Source organism: Phodopus roborovskii, unplaced genomic scaffold (genome assembly GCF_943737965.1).
Source record: "Phodopus roborovskii unplaced genomic scaffold, PHOROB, whole genome shotgun sequence".
Taxonomy (NCBI): Eukaryota; Metazoa; Chordata; class Mammalia; order Rodentia; family Cricetidae; genus Phodopus; species Phodopus roborovskii.
In genome coordinates, this window is record NW_026126611.1 from 7,271,196 (window position 1) to 7,292,939 (window position 21,744).

The 21,744-nt window shown below is 47.9% G+C and overlaps 1 protein-coding gene across 1 annotated transcript in view; it reads right to left on the reverse strand.

The window, feature by feature from the left end:
* Zdhhc14 (zinc finger DHHC-type palmitoyltransferase 14) overlaps window positions 1-21,744 on the reverse strand; it is a 204,437-nt gene that overhangs the window by 57,315 nt on the left and 125,378 nt on the right. The window lies entirely within an intron of this gene.

Here is a 21,744-nt window from a genome sequence, read left to right on the forward strand (position 1 = left end):
TTCTTTCCCTTTCCTGGCTGTGTCTCAAGGTAGCCGTTTACAGCTACTGCTCCAGCACCATGCCCGCCAGCCCGCCGGCCCGCCAGCCGCCCACCCCCGCCACCATGCTTCCCACCATGCTAGCCATGGTCTCACCCTCTGAAACTGTAAGCCAAATATACTTCCCCCCCCCCCCTGTGAATTGCCTCAGTCATGGCTGTTATCACAGCAACAGAAAAGGAACTATGTTACTCAGGTAAGTGTGAATTCCCATTGTTATGGAAAGGCCTCACACCGCCTGATGCTACATGTCCACAGCTATCAAAGACTTGTTTCTCCAAGGCTGCTCAGGTCCCTGAGGATAATATATGTTGTATATATGCATATGCATATAATCATTAATTAGTGCCGCTAAAGACGGGAAGAAAAAGAAAATGCTTAGTAGCCATGACCCCTTTAGCTTTAACTAGCCAGGCTAATCCAATATGCCCTACTAACAAATGAAAATTAATGATGATCTTATTTTGGGGGCACTCTTTTCCAGTCGGATGCAAAGCCTTGTCCTTGAGTATAACAGAAAGAGAAGTTCCTTTGTCCTTGCAGAGTTTAATTCCCAAAAGTCAGATTTCTCTGCACACACGCACACAAAACTGCTGTGCTGTGTAAATGAAAAGTCACTTCTGAAGGCCAAACCTCCAGACATTTGCATGCGCCGTCAGAGACCACTGGCTCCTCTACACGGACAGAGATCAGCCCGGCTTGCCAGTGTTTGCATTATTGTGAGACAAGCAGAAGAGAGCAAAGTGTCACCAGGAAACCTCTCTCACGCTTCTATAAACTCGAGGGGCGATGGTTGAGGGCATCAGTGAGGTCCTGGGCGTGAGAACTGGCTTCTTCTCACTTGGGGCGTATTACTGTAAGATTCCATCTGTAGTGCTGAGGGAAAGGGATCCAAGGGTATCACGGAAGCAAGGGCTGCTATTTACAGATGTGTTTCACTTTAAAGAATAAAAGTGTCCACCTGGGAGGTTACACTCTTTCCTTTTCTCTCTCTCATCAGTATATGTTGTTTAAAATGGAAACCTTCAATGGTGTAACTGGGATAAATCTCTCTCTCTCTATATATATATATATATATATATATATATGTATGTATGTATGCACACACACACATATATATACACATACACATTTATATATACCCTATATACATATCTACATCTGCTCTCTCTCTCTCTATATATATATGTACACACACATACACACACACACACACACATATATACACACACACACATTTATATATACCCTATATACAGATCTACATCTGCGCTCTCTCTCTGTATGTGTGTGTGTGTGTGTGTGTGTGTGTGTGTGTGTGTGTGTGTGTGTGTGTTTCGAGGCAGGGTTTCCCGGTCTAACAACCCTGGCTGTCCTGGAACTCACTCTATAGACCAGGCTAGCCTCGAACTCTCAGTAATCTACCTGCCTCTGCTTAAAAGCATTCACGTATTATCAGTATAACTAGTTAAAAATTGTAAAGAGAGTACTGCTCCATGTGCAGCATAAATCCCTCTAAACCATTAGGAATAAATACACGGCAAATAATGATAGGAAGGTCCCAGATGAAGCAAACTATAAAACAATATTGAGTCTTTGAAAAGAATTTGAAAAACCCAGGAAGAGTTGGGTGGTGGTGCACACCTTTAATCTCAGCACTCAGCACTCAGCAGGCAGAGGCAGGTGGATCTCTGCAAGTTCGAGGCCAGCCTGTGTCTCAAAGCCAGTTCCAGGACAGCCAGGACTACACAGAGAAACCCTGTCTTAAAAACCAAGTAAAAGAAACGGAAAGGAAAACCCAAAGAGGCATCCAATAGCCTGGAGAGTTGTTTGCTTGAGGTGTGCCTACTTTCCCTAAATTAGCTTGTACATCCATTTCATCGCCACCTAACACTCCAGTATGATTTGAGAAGAGCTGACAGACAATAAAATAATGCCACACTTCACATGAAAAAAAAAATGGCTGAGGAGATTTGCAAGGAGAAATAATGAGGAGCAATAAGACACCCAGGGATGAATGCAAGAGTGAAACAAAAACCAATACTTACTAAACAGTCACAGATTCTCTTAAGATCTATCACTGAGAAAACAGATCAAATTAGCAAGCAAAATACAGATAATCAGCAGAGGGATCTGTGACAAACAGCTAACCCTGCTCTTTCTGGCTCTGCTCTCCTCTCTCTCCCTCTCTCTTTCTCTCCCTCTCTCTCTCTCCCTCCCTCCCTCCCCCCTCTCTCTCTTTTCCCGCTCTTCCCCTGGGGCGGACAGGACTTTTCCTGTCTCCCTCTTCTCTGTCCTCTCTCTGTCTCTCTGTCTCTTTGCCTCTTTTCTCTTTCCTCCCTCTCCCTCCCCTTTCTAATAAACAAAACAAACAAAAACCAAAACAAACAACAAGTCCTAAAGAGAGAGGAAAAAACTCTAAAGTCGGAGTCACACATCTCAGATATATAGCAAAGATCCAGATATAAAAAGAAAAACATGAACTAAAAGTATAGATTTGAGGTTATCTAAAAATATTGTATTGCATTTATTCGTCTATACGTGTGAGTGTGTGTGCATTAACACACTTGTGCCACAGTGTGTGTAGAGAGGCCTGAGGACAACCTGGATTAGTCCTCTTCCTGCACTCTGTGGACCCTGGGGATTGAACTCACAAACTCACACCACCAACCTAGGCAGCAAGTGTTCCTCCTGCTGGCCACCTTCCTGGCTCCAGTGTTAAGGATATAGAGAAGATAACCCACATAAAGAAAACAGATTTTTTTTTTGTATAAAACTTAAAAATATATGTTAAAAGCTTCCATAAAATAAAAACGATGAAGTAGAAAAGTATTTTTTTTTTTACAGGAATCACAATGTCCTTAAGGAACACTTGCAAATGAGCAAGAAAGACAGATATCCTGAGAGGAAGGTGAGGAAAAACATGAACAGGCAACTCACGCAAAGAAAGTGAGAATGAGCAGCTCATCCAAACAAGTGAATTCAAAGGTTACTTTCTTAGTGGTGGGGGTTACTGGTGCCAAGAGACACCTGCTTCTGGTAAGAATACCAACTAACACAGTCCTTTACAAACTAACACAGTCCTCGCAGGGACAAGAAGCTGCCGATCAAAACCTTAACGACAAAAATCTGGGGCTTCAGAGACGGCTCAGCAATTAAGAGCAGTTCTGCTCTCGTGCGTGCGCGTGCGCGCACGCTCGTGTGTGTGTGTGTGTGTGTGTGTGTGTGTGTGTGCGCGCGCGCGCGCGTGTGTGTGTGTGTGTGTGCGTGCGTGTGTGTGTGTGTCTTTGGGTTAGGCTCTCAGCACCCACACTGTGGCTCACAACTATCTGTAACCCCATTTATAAGGGATCCAATACCCTCTTCTGGCCTCTGTTAGCACTATGCACATGTGGTACACGTATGTACGTACATGCAGGCAAAACACACGCATAAAATAAATAAATCTTTAGATATATACATCACTTGGTTCAGAAATATTTGATGTAAGGAAAATGTCATGAACATTAATGACAACACTGTCGTTTATTATTAAAAGTTGGGAGTATCTGTAGAGTTGTGATGAGGGCAAATAAACTATGATCTGATTATACAGTAAACTATTATACACCCATTGAAGATGATGTAGGATGGCAAATAGTATATCAGCAGGAATCCATTTTCAAAATAGTAATAACAATGTGACCAGATATTTGTGTAAAGTATGTTATTCAAAGAAAAACCAGTATGTGTCAAAATATTAACGATGGGCATCTCTGACTTAGAATTTAAAGTATTATTAGATTAAATTCTAGATTATTAGATTAAAATGTATTTTCACTTTATTTATGTTTATCACAGTTTCCATAAGTAAAATACATTGCGTCATAAAGAGCAAAAAAAAAAAAAATGTTACTTTTGAGCCTGAGTTTTAGTTGGAGCATAAAACATTCGCAAGGGACTGAGGATGCTTCCATGCTTTGACAGACACAAACTGACAGTCACAAATGGAGATGGCACGGATGAGTCCCTGCTGCTCCGAGAACATTAATTACAAGTTCAGAGATTTCATTGATCATTTCTGGAAGATGTCCTCTGAGCCTTCTTAGAAGTCTGAGTGTAAGGTAATTTTTCAGAATGTCACGTCATCCCTGAAGCCCAGAAGAGAAGCTCACTTCGCCCATGGCTGGGCCACACCAAACTGTCTCCTAGGCACACTGTGACTTACAAGGTAAGTCGGAAACCCAGGTCATTTAACATGTATACATCAACCCGACAGTACATTTGCCTCTAAGAAGGCCACCTTATGATACTGGAATTGCATTCTTCGATCTGCCAAGATGACATGTAGATTTCACAGCATGAGGTTTTGCACCGTCACCAAGGAGCACTTTCCTGAGTGTCACGTGTAGTTGGGCGTTTCTTTCCAGCCCGCCAGTTCCCAAATAACTGACTCAGAGGCTAAGTATAAATTACAAATGCTCTGCCAGTAGCTCAGGCTTATTACTAACTGGCTCTTACATTTAAAGTAACCCATTTCTATTGACCTGTGTATTGACACTTGGCTCATGACTTTACTCATCCTTTAGCATCTTGTTTTCCCCGGCGCGGCTGGCTGGCCTCTCTCTGATCCACCTTTCTTCCCCCCAGTATCTTCAGTTTGCCTTTCCCACCTAGTCTTATTCTGCCTTGCAATAGGCCAATCAGCTTTATTATTATTATTATTATTATTATTATTATTATTATTAACCAATGAGAGTAATGCATATTCATAGCATATAGAAGGATTATCCCATGGCAGTCAGGACACAGAGTCATACTGTTCAAGTTCTGTGCCCATTGAGTGACTGAACCTCGCAGGCTACTAAGGCCTGTGCAAGAGGAGAGACACACAGAAGGCTCTCATCTTTAGGTATAGGGTTCTGTACCAGGCTTTCCTGGTACCCAGTTTTATGATTCCACTGACCACGGCTTTTCTGTGAACTCTTTAACGCATGTGGCTCAATTTGGACAACACTGAGTGACCTGCCTACGTTCTCTGTTGTGGTTTGCATGACTAAATGTGTCAAAGGCTGGGTCCCTAGGGTGCACTCTTGGGAGTTGCTGTGACTTCTTAGGAGAGGGGGACTGGAGTCAGTCTTTAGGTCACTGAGGGCGCACCCTCCAGGTGGTGACACCTGCCCTGGAGAGTGAGTCATGGGGGTGGGACCTTGAGGTTTTATAGCTCAGCTCTACCCCTGTTCACTCTCTGCTTCCTGACACAGAGGCGATGTGACTAGTCCCCCACATCCTGCCATGAATTCCCTACAGTGGTGGAATACACCCCCTCAAACTCTAACTTAAACTGCGAGCCAGAACAGATTCTTCTTTGAGTTGCTTCTTTTCAGGACCTTCAGTCACAAGGAGATTGTGGGATCCCAGCTGATCTAGCTCTCTCTGAACTCTGACTTCCGATGTGAGTGCCCATTTTTCACACAGGCGACCATGGCTGCCATCAAGGGCCTTACCTGAAGCCCCAAATGACGGTTCCACCTCATCTTAAAATGGTGGTGGTGAACAAAAATGAACCTTTCCTCCCCCCCAGTAAGTTAATTGCCTCATGTCTTTAATTATAGTGATGGAAAACTAATCACAACGTATGTTTCTGCTCTTTTCTCACTAACAGATGTGGATGCGTTGAAGGACCAAGAAGACAACCTCCAACACACGCCTGCTCAGCCTAAATCCAGACCCACACTGGGCCAATAATCTCAATAACACCTCTGCTAAACGGATGAAAATGAAAGTAGACAAAATAGCCTTGCCTTGACCGCTATTTCGCCCCAGGCCCCATAAACAAATCGCTGCTGGTCCACGACAGCCGTCAGCGGCTCTGGTGAGTCCTCGAGTGGGAAATCAGACAAAGTCAGATGCATCTAAATGCGGTTATGAGATTGGCAACACTGCGTTTTATTTGCATTTGTTTATTTCTTTACTTGCCTTTATCGCCACTCACGGGTTCTCTCGTAAATGACCCTATCCACATTGTGAAATCACAGGGTAAGCGGGGGTGGGGTGGGGGGTGGGGGGGGGTGGAGGGTTAGAACGAACGGCTCACTGCCAAGGAGTGCAGTGTAGATTTTCACATGTAGTTAGAACCTTCACCAATTTCCTCTTCATTCCTTCCAGGTCCCAACAACAACGTTCAGGAACGGCCAACCCACCCAGTTAAAGGTCTACCATATTGGGCAGAAAAGGGTTGTAGTTCTAGAACTTAGTTCGATATGGCTACCAGTTCCTATGTACTAAAAAGTACAGGTAGCCACAGGTTAGCTGGAGACTGTGATGTCTGAAGTTGGGCTGAATGCATTTCTGCATTGTGATCTGGCTACAAGCCTATAGTGGTCAGAAAGCGGAATGTGGCGCCCTCTGGGGGAGGCCCCTCTTGTGAGAGACCCTAACCCACATTTGCCTGGAGGGATTGCATGGCGATCCCAACAGTTAGTTCTGGCCACCCTGGCTTCTAACCCTGTCCCAGGGACAGAACCATGGGCCAGCAAGGAGCTTCTGCCCAACAACATGGAGTCACTTGAAGCATCAAGTTTTACCCTGCTCCTTCGTGGCAAAGGTCCTACTCTCATGTCGCAGATGGGCTCCAGGCCTCATTCTCCACCCTTCCCAGTCCTCAGCTGCCAGGTCTGACTGAGCCCTCCCACCCCTGGCCACCCCACCATTGGACACCCGCCAACTGCCCCTCCTGGCTTCTCCCTGCAGACAGATCTTTGAGTTGAAGGGCTGAAATTATTTTGTTATCGATGGCACAAACACTCCTGATTCTCACTGTCTCTACAGGCCTTCAAGATAGCCTGTTCCTGGGACTCTGGGGAGGCAGTATACAGGCGTCAGCTTCCCAGTTCACCTCAGTAACTCACAGCAAAACCCAGGACCCCCGACCGAGTCGGCCATGTGTGTATCTGTCTTGACAACCCTCAGGCAGCTGTACTGGCAGGTATGCTGCCCAGGTTTAGCCAAGTGCTGGCATGGCAGGGTTCACACAGGCACACCTGTACTTGGCGGCACATCCACCTGTCAGTTGGGGGCCTTCAGGGGATGGCGTTTCCTCGTGGATGTGTGTAGTTTATGGGAAATGAAGTGTATGGTGTGTTCCTTATTGTCGTCGGGACTGGAATTTCTGACACAGCCAACTGGAGGGAAATCACTGTGATTTGAGTTCATGGCCTCGGAGGGTTCACTGGCGGTTGCCTGGCTCTGAAGACTTGGGCAGAATACCACAGTGGCAGGGACACGTGACCCAGTTGCCTCTTGATGGACGGGAGACTTAGGCGCTTGCTTTCAAGCATTTGAGGGGGTACGTGAGACTCACTGGTGGCTTTTCTGGTTTTTTGTTTTCAATGTTTCCAACAAAACAGGCAGAGAGAAAAGGAAGACAGGAAGAGGCTGTGGCAGACACAGCTCCCAGGACACATGATCAGTTCTGGGCCCTGCAATGTGGTTCCACCTCCTACTTTTATGATATCCCATAATGCCACCCTATTAAGGACCTCTCGAAGGACTAAAACATTGATGAAGTCAAAGGCCTCCAGGTCTAGTTTTTCCCAGAAACACAATCACAGACGCACACGGAGGTGTGCCTCACTAATCCATAGATGTTTCTTAATCTACTCAACGTGACAATCAAAGCCAACCATCCCACATGGACAGGAGAGAAAGAAGATAGCACGAAAAACTCCTGGCCTCCCGGGAGATTCTCATACGGATTAAGGGTGGCATCCTCACCCCAGCCTGGTCCTACTCAGCAGCTCGTGGGTAAGTGATAAAACTCAGCACAGCCTCTGGATCCTCTTGCTGCCTCCAACTCTGCTATGAAGGCAGCAGAGTGAACATCAGCTCCAAGGGCATCTGTGGGACCCACACCAGTCACGTGCTCTGAGGGGTCTTCCACAAAGGAAGCCTGTGGCTGGTGGCAGTTCACATAGCCATGGTCCACAGCTGGGCCCCCTAATTCCTTCCCGTGGTGTGCAGCTAAGTGCTGGCCACACTTCGACTTCCATTTCCTGCGGGCTGAGATTCTTACCAACACATACATGTGTGCTCAGTTCCCCGTTCCTTATGCTCTCGTGGGTTTGCAAACAGACGCTGTGGCCAGCACGATGCCCATATGTCCTGCTCGCATCAGCCCTTGGCTGTTTTCACAGTTTTCCTCACATTAGTACCTCACTCCCGGAATGCTGTGAGAATCAAGTAGGACCATGGGCCTCGTTATCCCGGGAGGAAAGAAAGCCTTTTGAGCAAAACTGGGGTTTGCCACAGCTGGGAGAGTGGTGAGCGGTGAGCGTTTGATGGGGGATGTCCTTCTGTATGCTGTGAGTAAATTTTTCTCTTATTGGTTAGGGAAATCCAGGTGCCTGAGACCGGTGATGCTAGCCAGGCCTGCAGGCCAGGTTTCCAGATGTTTTCTGTCCTCTATGCCTCGGCTCTTCATACTAGCAGGGTCAGGGTTCTACACTGAGCAACCTCACGGTGTCTCTCTGTATGTCTCCTTTTTTCTCTCTCCTTCTCTCCCTCCAACCCCCTTCTGTGCGTGCATGCATGCAGGCACATGTATGTAAGCACTGGGTAGGGGCCAGCCATCAACCTCGAGTATTTTTCTTCAGGTGCTGTCCATCTTGTTTTGAGAGACCCGGTCTCTCACGGAGACCTGTGGCTGGCAATTACCAACTTTCCCCCCTGGGATCCCAGACCAAGGCCACACACAGCTCTTAAGCACTCGAATGCAGCCAGTATGAAGTATATTGTCCAGTATACGGTTAATCTGAGATTTCCAAGATTTGGAACAAACGGGAATGCAAAGTATTTCAACAATATAAACATTGATTACATTTTACATGAGAGGATTAGGCTATTACAAGAAAATACACCGAATAAGAGGGTTAAAGAAAATATTTTATGGGCCAAAGAGATGGCTCAGCTGTTAAAGGCTAGGCTCACAACCAAAAATATACGAAAATATGTTATTAAAATTGACTTCACCTGTCTATTTTTTACTACAATCGAGATGCTATTGGAAAATTTTAGTATTACATGTATGGCCAGCAATTGTAGCTCACATTATATTATGGACAGCACTCACTGGAAATTCACAAAGATCAGTATTTACACATGATTGGTTGGGCTGATAGGAGAAGGTGGTACCAACACTGTGTGGGTTTGCCCGGCACGAAACCTCACACTAGTACTTTTTAGCCTGTTTGCCTTCAGAGCCCAGAGATTGCCCATTTAGCTCTGTGTCATGGGATGACATTAGGAAGACACAGGCATGAATCACACACCCATAGGAAGAATGCCACAAACCCTTCTAGAACTAAGTTTGCATATGAGAAGAAATGATGCTCTGCCCCTAAAACAGCATTTAGTTTTCTCTCATCCTCAGTCCTAACACCAACCACTCTGGACACACTGTCTTCCTTGGCCCCGTCAACTGTGAAAACCCCCTCCAGCCCTGGCTGCCCAATGGCTGTCCATACGCAGGCACCTGTACTGGAGTAGCCTTTGGAGATGAACACCCTCGCAGAGCACAGGTCACTCATCCTTCAGCAACCGTCAGACCAGACAACCCCATCAGTCTCCAAGGCACATTGACTGGCCCTGCCTGACTTGCCAGGACTCTTCTGAGGCCTCCTTTCTGCTTGGTGGGCTCCACTCTGTCCCCTTTCCTGCTGGCTTCATCCTCACTTAGAAATCTCCCTCTTGGGTACCAGAAGCAAGGCCAGGCTAGTCCCTGGTGTCTCAGTATCCTGCTGTGGCAGTGTCTTTTGAGAAGAGGACTCTAGGGTGGAGGCAACCTATCCAGACCCTGGTCCGGAGTAGTAGAGTCACCTGGGTCATTGCTCGGTAGGAGAAGCTTGTCTTACCCTGTGCCCAGACGTGCCCTGGCTGCCTTACATCTTCTACCTCCGCCCCAGTTTCAGCCTCAGAGACACCTGAGCTGAGCCCTCAATATGGACCCCTCATCTCTAGCTTTTCCACGATGACGTCTCGGCCTTTGGGGTGGCTCTCCTGTGAGGTTGGACTGAAATCCTGACCTGATCACAGACTAGGATACTCATTCCCTTCAAACCTTGCACTTCCAGACCTATTCCCGCTCTCTGGTTTTTACAGAGCCCCATCACCCTAAAGCCCCAAGTCAGTATAGGGGCCAAGAGAAAACTGAGCAGCCAGGCATAGTGTGTGTGTGTGTGTGTGTGCGTGCACGTGCGCGTGTGCATGTATATGAGCTGTTCCATTTCCCAGCCAGGAGACTTTTAGACGTTACACGTCCCTTCTGAGCCTCCATCTCTCCATCTGTATAAAATGAGAATAATTTTACAGGTTACCCATAGGTTGTCAGGGGCATTGAGTACTACATAAATGTTAGCCATTTCCTTCCCTGTCCTGCCGTCTTGACTGCTGATGTCTGCCTTGGGCAGCTATACCCTGACATACACTCCTCAGATTTATGCATTATTGCCTTTCTCTCCCTACACCTCCATCAGCAGCCACGGGACTCCTGTCTGGACTTTCATATTCTGAAATAAAGTCTCCCCATTACTATTCGTTTCCTGGGGAAAGACACATGCTTCATGTCACCCGAAAGCTAGTTTAGAGTTGTTTTTTTCTAGATATCTTTCTGTTTAATCTCCCTTGATCTTCTCTGAGGCTCATGGAAATGTCAACACAGTTGACATTACCACTAAGGCCTTCAACTCCCAGTGTGATTTCCCTACTAGGGGACATGCAGCAACACTGTAAGATGATTATATTGTCAAATTTCTAGGACTGGCCTCCTCATGAAGAATTACTTGGCAACAGTACAGAAGCTGCCAGCAAGCAGTCTTTGTCTTGTTGGCATGCGTGCGTGTGTGTGTGTGTGTGTGTGTGTGTGTGTGTGTGTGTGTGTGCATGGATGGATGGCTGTATATGTGTATGCATGTGTGTATGTATATAAGCATATCTGTGCATGTGGGTTTGTATTCATATATGTTTGTGTGTACACAAGGGTTTGGAAGCCAGAGACTGGCAGAGTGTCTTCTTCAACCCCTCCTTTGGGGGAATAGTGTCTTTTGCTGACTCTAGAGCTCACCAGTTGGCTAGGCTGGCTGGTCAGTATGCCCGAGGAATCCTCCTGTCTCTGGCTTCCTAGGGCTGAGGTTATAAGGAGGCATCCTGTACCCAGCTTTTTATATGGGTCCTAGGGATCAAACTGCAGTCCTCACGCTGGTGCGGTCAACTGAGCCCAGTGGCACCTGCCACCTTTAAGGATATCTGTGCTTTCTCGGGTGCGTGCAACTCTCCCATATTCTACCCAGCTACAGTTCTTTTGATTCTTTTATTAAACTTTTAATTACTTATGTGCATAGGAGCTTTTGCCTGCATGTGTGTCTGTGAAGCACATATGCTCAGTGCCTACAGAGCCCAGAAGAGGGAGTCAGATCCCCTGGAGCATGAGCTACAGACAGCAGAGAGTTGTGACCCACCATGCCGAGGCTGGGAATTGAACCCAGGTCCTCTGGAGGAGCAGCAAGTGTTCTTAACTTCCGAGGCATCTTTCCAGCCCCAATTATTTTATTTACCAAAGGACAGAGCCAGGCTTAAACTGGAGAAATGGTGGTAACCGATTTCTCAACGAGATTTTTGAAGGCCACATAAACGAGAAGTGTTCTGCATCCACTCTGAGGTCTCATTACGGGTCTTAACCTAAGAGTGTCCAGCCACAGGGCAGACGGGGCGCCACTCAAAGAGGGATCAGGAGCCAGAGGCCTCCTGCCCACACCCAGCCTTCTTTACATATGCAGGTCATTCGCCACCAATTTAATCTCTATGTCCCTTTCTAAGACCTGCACCTTTCTGTGGAGCCAGGGCCCTGAGAGTCAGCCCTGTGGCTGCCGCCTGCTCTGTCAGAAGTCTCTCCTAAGACAATGACAACCCAGCAGACACGAGGAAGTCACCATGCTCACGCCCACCACAGGCCGCTGCTGGTTGTGTCACAGTGCAGGACCCCGCTGTGCTTGCAGCTGGTGTGGGCGTGGGTGGAGCACAGAGGACCAGGCTGTTGACTGGCGTGGATCACGGAGGGGTTTGTGAGCCCATACACATCAAGGCTGGCCCTCTCCAGGCAGCCAGCCAAGCGGCCATGTAGTCATTCCTTCCCTTCCCATTCTCGAGGGATGTCTTGTTCATAAGAAACATGGTATGGAATAAAACAGACCAAGGGAAGGTGATCCTTGAGGTGGGAATGGTGAGGCTGTTAATTCCGCAGGGAAGCGTGGCCGCCTGTGGATGTGTAGACCACCCACAAGGGAGAGCACATCAGCCTGGAGGCTCTGAAGCCTGGGACTTGCTAGAGAGCAGACAGCTCCCTGACAGCTCCACCACCATGTGTGGAGCAGGAAGACAATCTCAGCTGTCTTTTCTCGGTGCCGTTCACTTTAATGTTTTAGATGGGGGTGGGGGGGGTGGGGGGGTGGTATTTACCCAGCAGCCTGGGCAGGTGGGCCAGTGAGCCCTATGGAGCCAGTTGTCTCTGTCTCCTCGTTCTGAGATTACAAGCATTCCCCATAATGCCTATCTGCAGGGGGGGGGCAGGTATGCGAGTGCTTGTGTGCACATATGGTATGTGTATATGTATGTACCACATGCACACAGTACCTGTGCAGGCCTGAAGAAGGCATCAGATCACCAAGAACTGAGTTACATACGTTGCGAGCCACCACCTTGTTTCTGGGCAGTGAACCTGAGTCTCCTGCAAAGTAGGTAGTGTTCCCAATTGCTAAGCCATCTCTTTTGGCCCCAGATGTCCAGATTTTTATGAACAGGTTCTGGAGGATTGCAATTGGATGCTCATGGCTGCAAGTTAAGCACTTTACCAACGGAGACATCACCCTGGCCCGTGATCAACGTTTAGCAAGCCCTCTAGGTGATTCTGTCTTCTGCACAGCTTCTAGAACACTGGCCTAATCAAATGGCATTTAACCAGATCAATGAACGACAATGCTGAGTTTGCTTAGATACATCAAACAGTCCCACTATTTACAACTTGGTATCAGAAGAAATACAGCCTGGCAAGAGTACAATGCGCTATTAGCAAGGTGTCTACTCCCCAGCAAGCTTCAACAAACAAAGGTTCAATGAATGAATGAATGAATGAATGAATGCATGCATGAATGAAGAAAACCAACGTTGAAGCTGAAACCATTCTTCCTCCCGCAGCCTGCTGAGCCTGAAGCTAATGAACCAAGGGGCCCCATTGGCGGCCATCCCCTGTAACTGAGGTGCCCAGTTAGCCGCAGTAGGGATGCTGCAGATGTCTTCAAGTTGGAGGGACACCATGGCAAGTGACATGGGGGCTGCAGAAACATCCGCTCTCACGAAGCTTCCTGTAAACCAGTGTCTGTCTGCACCTGACAACTCAACCCTTCAAGCCAGATTTGAGTCTTGATATAAAACCCGACTTGGGGGGGGGGAAATGGAAGGACACATTAGGTGGGGGGGGGTGACAAGCCTGAGTACCGCACCTAAGCACCACCTGGTGGGTGAGCAAGACCTCTCCCCCTGCCTGACCCAGAGATAAGTACTAGAGTCTAGCTTCACACCCAGGAACACGGAGCCCTGAAAGACGGGCAGTGGCAGCACTTTCTGATCACCCTCAAAGATAAAACCCCCACAAGAACATCCCTCCCAGGGTTCCCTTCAAGTAATCCGAAAGAAGACAGGGAAGTCAGAGATGTGGCTTGGGCATGGTGGTGCACGCCTTTAATCCTAGCACAGTTCACCTCCTGCTGACTGTGGATCAAGACATAAATTCTCAGCTCCTGCTGCAGTACCCTGTCTGCCTGCACGCCCCCACGCTTCCTGCCATAAAGACAATGGGCTAAAACTCGGGAAACCGTAAGCCAGACATATTTAAGTGTTTTCCTTTATGAGAGTTGCCATGGTCATGGCGTCTCTTCACAGCAACCGAAACCCTGACTGAGACACTAGGGCTGGAGATATTTCCGTCAATAAGTTAAATTGGTCAATAGAATTAAATTAGTGTGTGCGCACACACTAGGGCTCGAGTGTGAGCCACTGCTCCCGTGTAAACAAGCTGACACAGTTCTTCTTACTTGTAATCCCGGTGCAGTGGAGGCAGAGACAGCCAGACCCCTAGGCTTTGATGGCTGGCGAGCTGAGGAGGCAAACTCCAGGCCAAAAGAGAGAGCCTCTCTCTAAAAATAAAGCGAGTAGGTCCTGAGGAACAACACTCAAGGTTGACCTCTAGCTTGTTCACGAACGCATGCGCACACGCACGCACACGCTCACCAACAAGGGAAAGTATACACTCTAGATTTTGATAGCACGTAACTTGGCACGTACCTGCTTGGGTTTCCTCCTAGAGACCGGTCACCTATAGCTTTTAACACTCTCCACTTCCGTTGGTCACGGGTGCTTTGGAAACTAATCCGGATAAATGAAAACTGAGGAATCTTTTTCCTTAGCCCTTGCAGGATGGCGAACTGTGTTCCCAGGTCTTACCACCTTCAAGCCCAGGGTCCCCTCTCTCTGTAGGTGGCCTCTTGCCTGTGAGCGATTCTCGGGATGCTCACATCTAACTGTGGATCACACGTTGGACACCAGCACTCACGTGCCCAGGGGCAATGCTTAACCTCAGGACTCACCTATAAAAAAGCCAAACGCTTCATCTGTAAGTCGGGACCCCACCTAAATGGCATCGGCCCTCCCCTCCAGTGCGTGACGTCAGAGAAGAGAGGATGGGCGTCGCTGCGGAAGCAGGTGTGGCAGACTCGGTGAGGGCAGCAGAGCTGACGTAGACCCCACAGGTGATGCCTCATGGACGCAGGGTTGTTGGTAGGTATGACTCCAGAGTATCTGAGCAGTTGAATGGCATTAGGGCCTCTGTGGTGACAAGGGCTCTTGTCCAAATTTTAGCCAGCTCTTTTCAACACTCTTCTCAACTAGGTCCTATCAGCTGGATTCTGTGTTCTTTTCTGCACTGTTTCCTATTTAGCAGGAATCCTGCTATCCAGAAAACCCCTTCCCAGTGTGCAGGTACCCAGAAAACCCCCTTCCTAGTATCTGGCCACTCACTGCATGGGGGCAGTGCCCACGCTTTTCTGGTGGACGCCTCTGCTTCTGTATGACAAGTATTTAGTGCTTTTCTCTACCATGCTGGACCCATCTTCTCCAGACAGGCAGACAAACAGATGTGTGCGCGCGCGCGCACACACACACACACACACACACACACACACACACACACACACACCGTGTCATCTACAACTGGGAGCCCAGAGTTGAATAGAACCCCTGTACTGTCACCGCAGGGAAGTCTGGAATCCTCAGCCTTCTCAGCATCCCTGGCTGGCAGGTGGTACTTTCACTTGCATACTCCAGGCCAATTGCTGAAGATGCTCTTAAGTCATGTGTGGTCCCCTCTGTCCCTTCCATACTACATAGTCGCCTTCTTTCTCTGCTCGAATCATGTCTCCCTCTGTCCATGAACATTCCCCACCCTGACTATTTTATTATCCTCTCCCTGTTTTCTGGTTCTGTGGATGAGAACTGGGTAGGTTTACAGCACACACGTGTTGTTTGACAAAGCATGTCAGCATCGCTGTATGACCACACTGGGCTGGCTGACTTCACACTACCTGTCAAGACAGTGAGTTTGGTTTAGTAAGACAAAGAGAGCCTTCCCCATAGCCAGTACGAACTAATATTGCTTTCACAGAGAAGCTGAACAATTCACCCTAAAGAATGCCATTTATATACAGGTAGGTGCCTGTGTGCAAGTGAATCTCAACCTCTATTGAGAGATAGAGAGACAGAGAGAGACAGAGAGAGACAGAGAGAGACAGAGAGAGACAGAGAGAGACAGAGAGAGACAGAGAGAGAGAGAGAGACAGAGAGAGAGAGAGAGAGGTGCAGATCTAGGAATGGTGGTCCAGGCTTGCCATCTCATCTACTAAGGAGACTGGAGCAGGAAAACCGAAAGTACAAGGCCAGCCTAGACCACAGAGTGAGTTCAAAGCCAGCCTGGGTAACTTTGCTGAGACCATGTCTCAAAAAAGTAAAAAGAGAGCTAGGAATGTAGCTCAGGGTCGCAGCATTGGGCTAGCATGTGTGAGGGCCTGGGTTCACAGTAGGGAAGGGAGAGGGGAGTGGGTGGGGGAGGGAAAGAGAGAGAGGAGAAGAGGGGGAGGGGAAGGGGGAGGGAGGACAGGAGGGGAGAGAGGGAAAGGGGAGGGGAGGGCAGAGAGAGAGGGAGGGGAGGGGGAGGAGAGGGACAAATACTGATTCAGGATAAGGATACCATGACTATTGGAATATTTATGTAGACCGAGGAGTCTGGACTCTTCAGTTCCATGGGAGAACAAGTCTGTGATCTCATTTATTTACGCAGAGCCCCTTGCCTCTTGCTCTTGTTCCCCTGGAGGGAAAGGCACCTTGCCTTCTCTCTCTCTCTCTCTCTCTCTCTCTCTCTCTCTCTCACACACACACACACACACACACACACACATACACACACACACACACACACAGAGTTATCTGGAGGATGGAGACAACTGCATAACAAGGACCCATTAAAAACATGGGCTGCCAGATGGTTTTCCTACAGAAACCAGCAGAAGTCCCCACTCTGAGCACTCATCACACGGAACAGCCTCCAGAGTGAGCAAACACCAGAGACGGAGTTCAACTCCAGCCCGTGCTTCTGCCCCATGTGACTGAACTGTCTACGGGAAGAAGAAATGATGCAAGCTTCCACACACGCCCTGGATGGGAACCACACATCCTTGCAAATCTGCGGTAGAGCAACTTCTAGCGCCTTCTTTCCCCTAGAGCTAGACTCATCAAATCCGTGGCATTTACCCCAAATACCATTGTGTTGGGCTGTGACATCTGGTTTCCAGCTCTCCTAGGCTGGGATCTACTGAGAGACGATCGAGGATTTTGAGCCTCTGAGCCTCCACCCTGCATTCATGTGGGAGAGTGGCTGCCTGGCATCTGTACACACTAGCTCATTCTACAATTTTCCCCAAAGCAAGGAGTCTAATTTCCCCCTCTTCCCTCCTGCCTAGCATGCCGTTTTCTTCAACAGCTTTTGTCTCTCCCAGAAATTATTTCAGGTATGAGTCCCCTGGCGCTGCCTGGCTTAAGCACCATACACACGTGTACAACAGCAGTGACAGCCACACCACACAGCACAGCCAGGATCCTTAGCTCTGAGGGCAACAGGATTGTCTGGAGTCTCCCACTACACTTCATCCTCTCTCCCCTCAGCACAGGACTAGAATCTCTGAAATGCCAACCCACCACCTGTGTCTGAGCTGTGGCTAGGATGAAGAATGTCAGTTCAGGAGACAGTAAAGCCAGGCCATGCTGCCAGTCCGTGGGGACAACCCAGCGGAAGGGAAGTCCTACCTACCTGCCTGAGCAAACCCAGATATGTCCCACCTAAGCCCTAGCTCCATGATTCAAGATGGAGGCAGGACCTGAAAGCAGCTAAGTGTGTAGGGAATAACACCTTACAAACCTGCACTGGCCTCACAGCTCAAGTCAGTTTCTTTTCCTCACACATAAAGTAGGGATGTTAGTGTCACCTGGAAACGATAGGGTGGCTGCTGCATGAGCTGAGATGTTATGTGGGAAAGTCCAGTATGACGCCTACACAAGAGAGGCAGGCAAGGGAAGGGGCAGCAGAATGTCGTCTTGCAAGCCACCTGCACAAAGACACAGGGCACGCACAAAGAATGTTTCGGGTGCTGGTCCCACATAAGTGCTTGAGCAGATGCATAGAAGAGGCAGTCCAGAAGTTTTCCAGCTGGCATCTCCAAGGCCCTGGCAGAGAGCAGCAGGTCAGACAGAACGAGGAAGACAGATGGAACCTCAGAGAGGTGTGACTTGACTCTGGACAGAGCTCTGGGGACCTGTCAAATGTTTGGGGGATGCCGAAATGATTACTGTAGACAGAAACTACAGGAAGGGTGAATTGTGGGGACTTGGGAGGTCATTAGGAAGATCTGAGGGGATAGCAAAAAAAAAAAAAAAAGTTGCCTTCTAAGAATCTGTGAAGGATCATCAAAATAGTTGTCCATGGCCCCTGCCATCTGGAGCCTATCAGCTGGTGTCTCTCCAACAGTATGAATAACTGGTACACAGTACGCAGAGCGCCAGCACATGGCAGATCAACCACAGCCAACGGAGTCGTCATTAAGTAAGTAAATATGTAAATGAAGCAAGCGTGTTTCAGGCCGATTTCTCAGTAGATATTATCAACAGACCCAGGCAGTCCAATGGGAAACTAGGAGTGACTGAAAGAACTCCAACCACAACCCCCCCCCCCCCCGCCGCCGCAAGCCCCAGTTAATAAATATTAAATTACCAATAAAGTTTGTCTCTATAGAAGCAGCAGTTCTGGGACTGGGGTTGTAGCTCAATGGGTGAAGCATCTACCACATAATCATACGAGGCCTTGAGTTCAGGTCCCTAACAGCCATGTAAAATGCCAAGCCTGGCCATAAAGCTGGCAGACATCGGCTGAGTGAGGACCTCTACTCTCAGGGGACACACACAGGTCAGTCATAAAAGTGTTCCGTCAGCGCTGTGTTAGTAAACTGACTTCCTAAAAGCAAACAAACAAACAAACAAACAAACAAAAAAGGGGAGATGGGGGTGGGGAGGTGGGCAGTATGGGTGGCGGTGATGCATGGTGGCCTACAGTGGCACGTGGTAATGGATGCCTGCAGCTCTGGTGCAGGGAAAGCAGAAACAGATTGATTCCTGGTGCTTGCTGGCCATCCAGCCCTGCCAAATTAGCAAATTTCGGGTTCGGTGAGAGGCCTTGATTCAAAAACTGAGGTAAAGGATGATTGAGGGAGGTACACACACATACACACACACACACACACACACACACACACACACAAACACACACACACCACTTTAAAAAAAAAGAATAATTCTGAAAGAAAATTTACAATTTCATAGTATTAAAGCGCCTTCATAATATAAAGCTAGTTTCAAATTTTATGTAAGAAAAGAAATTACTACAATAAAATAACTTTAGTAAAAGTAATAAAAAAAAATGAAAATGGAAAGCATTAGAAACAGCTCAATGGTAATAAGAGAAAACTGGCTAAAGTCTTTAACTGGCAAATATTACTCCCAGAAACGTCCTGCCCCAGAACTGGAGACTGAATCCAGAGCCTTGGACACTGATAGAGAGCATCTTATCACTGGGCAACATCCCTAGCTCAGAAATTATTTTCTTTAACAAAATCCATTAGTGTCACTAAATTCCAGAGAAAATGTTTCTGTTCTTAAACACAGACTAGCAATGTCACTGGAGAAGAAGTCCACCAAGCCAAACTGCCTTTTCAGTGGTCCTGGGAAAGTCTTGGGGGTGACTTACCCCGGCTGGGCTGCTGGCCCACAGGGGCTTCCTGTTTCAGGGTAGTGTTGTATTTGCTAACATTTTCACCTATGGAAATAAAACTTGATGGATGGTTTGGTCAAATGAGGGGAGGAGAGTTGGAAAGAGGAGAAAGAATGATGGCAGAGGGAGGGAGATGGGGATGGAGACTAGACTTGGGCGTGCGAATACAACGGTGGCCTAGGTAGACAGTGAGTCCCCTCAATGGATCGTCTCTCCAACCCCCCTCCTCCTCCTCACACCCAGAACATCCTATATCCTGGCTAAGTACTCTACCACTGAGCTATATACCCAGCCCTGGGAATGTATTAAAGCCCGCCAGTTTCCTTAGATCCGACCCCACCGCCATTCGGAAATGGCTTGACCTCACACTCAATATTTGGGTTACTGTGCCCTGGGAAGAATTTCTTCACCTTGCTTTGGGAGACAACAGGCCAGCTTCACGGGGCAGCTATCACCGACTGCCTGCCACAATGGGCCTGGTCTTGGCAGAGTTGCGACCGTGGAGAGGGTGGGCAGATGTCTCCAGGGAGTGTAGGGCGAAGCTGGGTCTGTGCTCCCCCACCAGAAGGCCCGTCCCTGGTTGAAATGAATCACTTTAGCCCTGAGGTTTGTAGGATAGTGTGTCAGCTGTTTGTTTTCTAATCCCAAACCAGTCTCTCGGTATCTGATGGTTCTCAGATGAACTGAAGCTCTGGGGTTTCCGAGGAAAGTCAGAAGTGACCTCTGCATGACCACTGATGCTTCTTCATGTCTTTTGTTTTGCAACCTAAGTTATTGGGAACATTTGCAAGAAGAAGGAACCTTGTGGCATTTTTAAGAGCCTCTGAAGAACAGGCTCTGAAGACCCAGCACTCACATCTCTGCAGAAGCCAGGGGGGTGGGGGTGGGGTATGGCCGTTCAAATCCTTGGCAAAGCCTCAATCAACTCATGGGGCTGTTAGCAGGCTTTTCCACAAACACGCCATAAACAAATAATTAGAATTAACAACCTTGATAATAAAAATGCTTTTAAACCTAAATTTTCATTTTCTCTCTCCAGCCTGATAGCACAAAACAAATATTAAGATTTCATCAAAACCAAGCAAGAATGAGTTATGAAGGATAAAACTGTGTGCCCGAACCCCCCCCCCCTCAGGCTTGGGGAAGATACGGGTGCCCAGCCCTGTCTTCCATTTTCGTCACACTTTGGATAGCCTTTGATGAGAACTCTCGTGTTTGCAGAAGGTAAAGATACAACCGTGCGGGAAAAAGAGGCGAACTTAAAAATCAAAACAAAATAAAACAGGTAAATGTAACATCGTTTACTGAGTGCCAGGGTCCAGGCAAGGATCTCATGATTACAAAGCTATTATTGCCTCCCAATGCATAGACAAAACACGGGGGGGGGGGCTCATCTAAAGTTGTGCAGCTAGAGAATGAGTAAGCCAGAGTGCAAACCCACATCCCCGTGGTTTCTTCTACCAGCTCTGTATTCTCTCGTTCCCTTACTCCCCCCGCTTAAAAACTTACATTACTGAACTGCAGTTCACTTACTACAATGGTGACCCACTGACGTGCACAACCCAATAATTCCTAGTGAACTTACTGCACTGTGCACTCATTACCATCATCCAAGTCACCCCAAGTTTTGTCACATCAGCCTTCCACCTCATGTCAGCTATAATTAACCCGCCATCTCACCTGTGGCCCAGGGGTTCACCGTTCTGCTTTCTGTTTCTATAGATTTGTCTTCGAGCCGTTACAAAGTACACAGAGTCCCACAATATGTCATCTTGTGTCATGTTTCACTTGCTGTCATGTTCTTGGTTCATCCATGTAACATACATGGCCTTTTAAAGTTGGTAACGGGATTCTGCTGTGCAGATGAACAACCTGACAATCATCAATTCACCCTTTGGTGGGCCTGTGAGTTCTGCTCGGGTGTTGGTTCCCAGGTACAGCAAATCTTTATGAGGACATGGATACTCCTGTTTTTCGTGGCTATATGCTTCAGAGTGGGATGGCTGGATCATGTGGTAACCCTGTTAGGCTTTTTCAAGATTTTTGAGGCACTGTTTTTCAAAACAGGCACCACCACCACCACCTTGCTAATGTTTGCCTGGATTGGTCATTTCCTCAGGGTCACCCTGGGGTGGGGGTTATGTTCACTAAGTGTGGTTTTGATTCACATGTCTCTAATGACCCATGGTGCTGAGCCCTTTCGGGCACTCACCAGCTCTTCATAGGCCTACTAACTACTGATCTCAACGGCT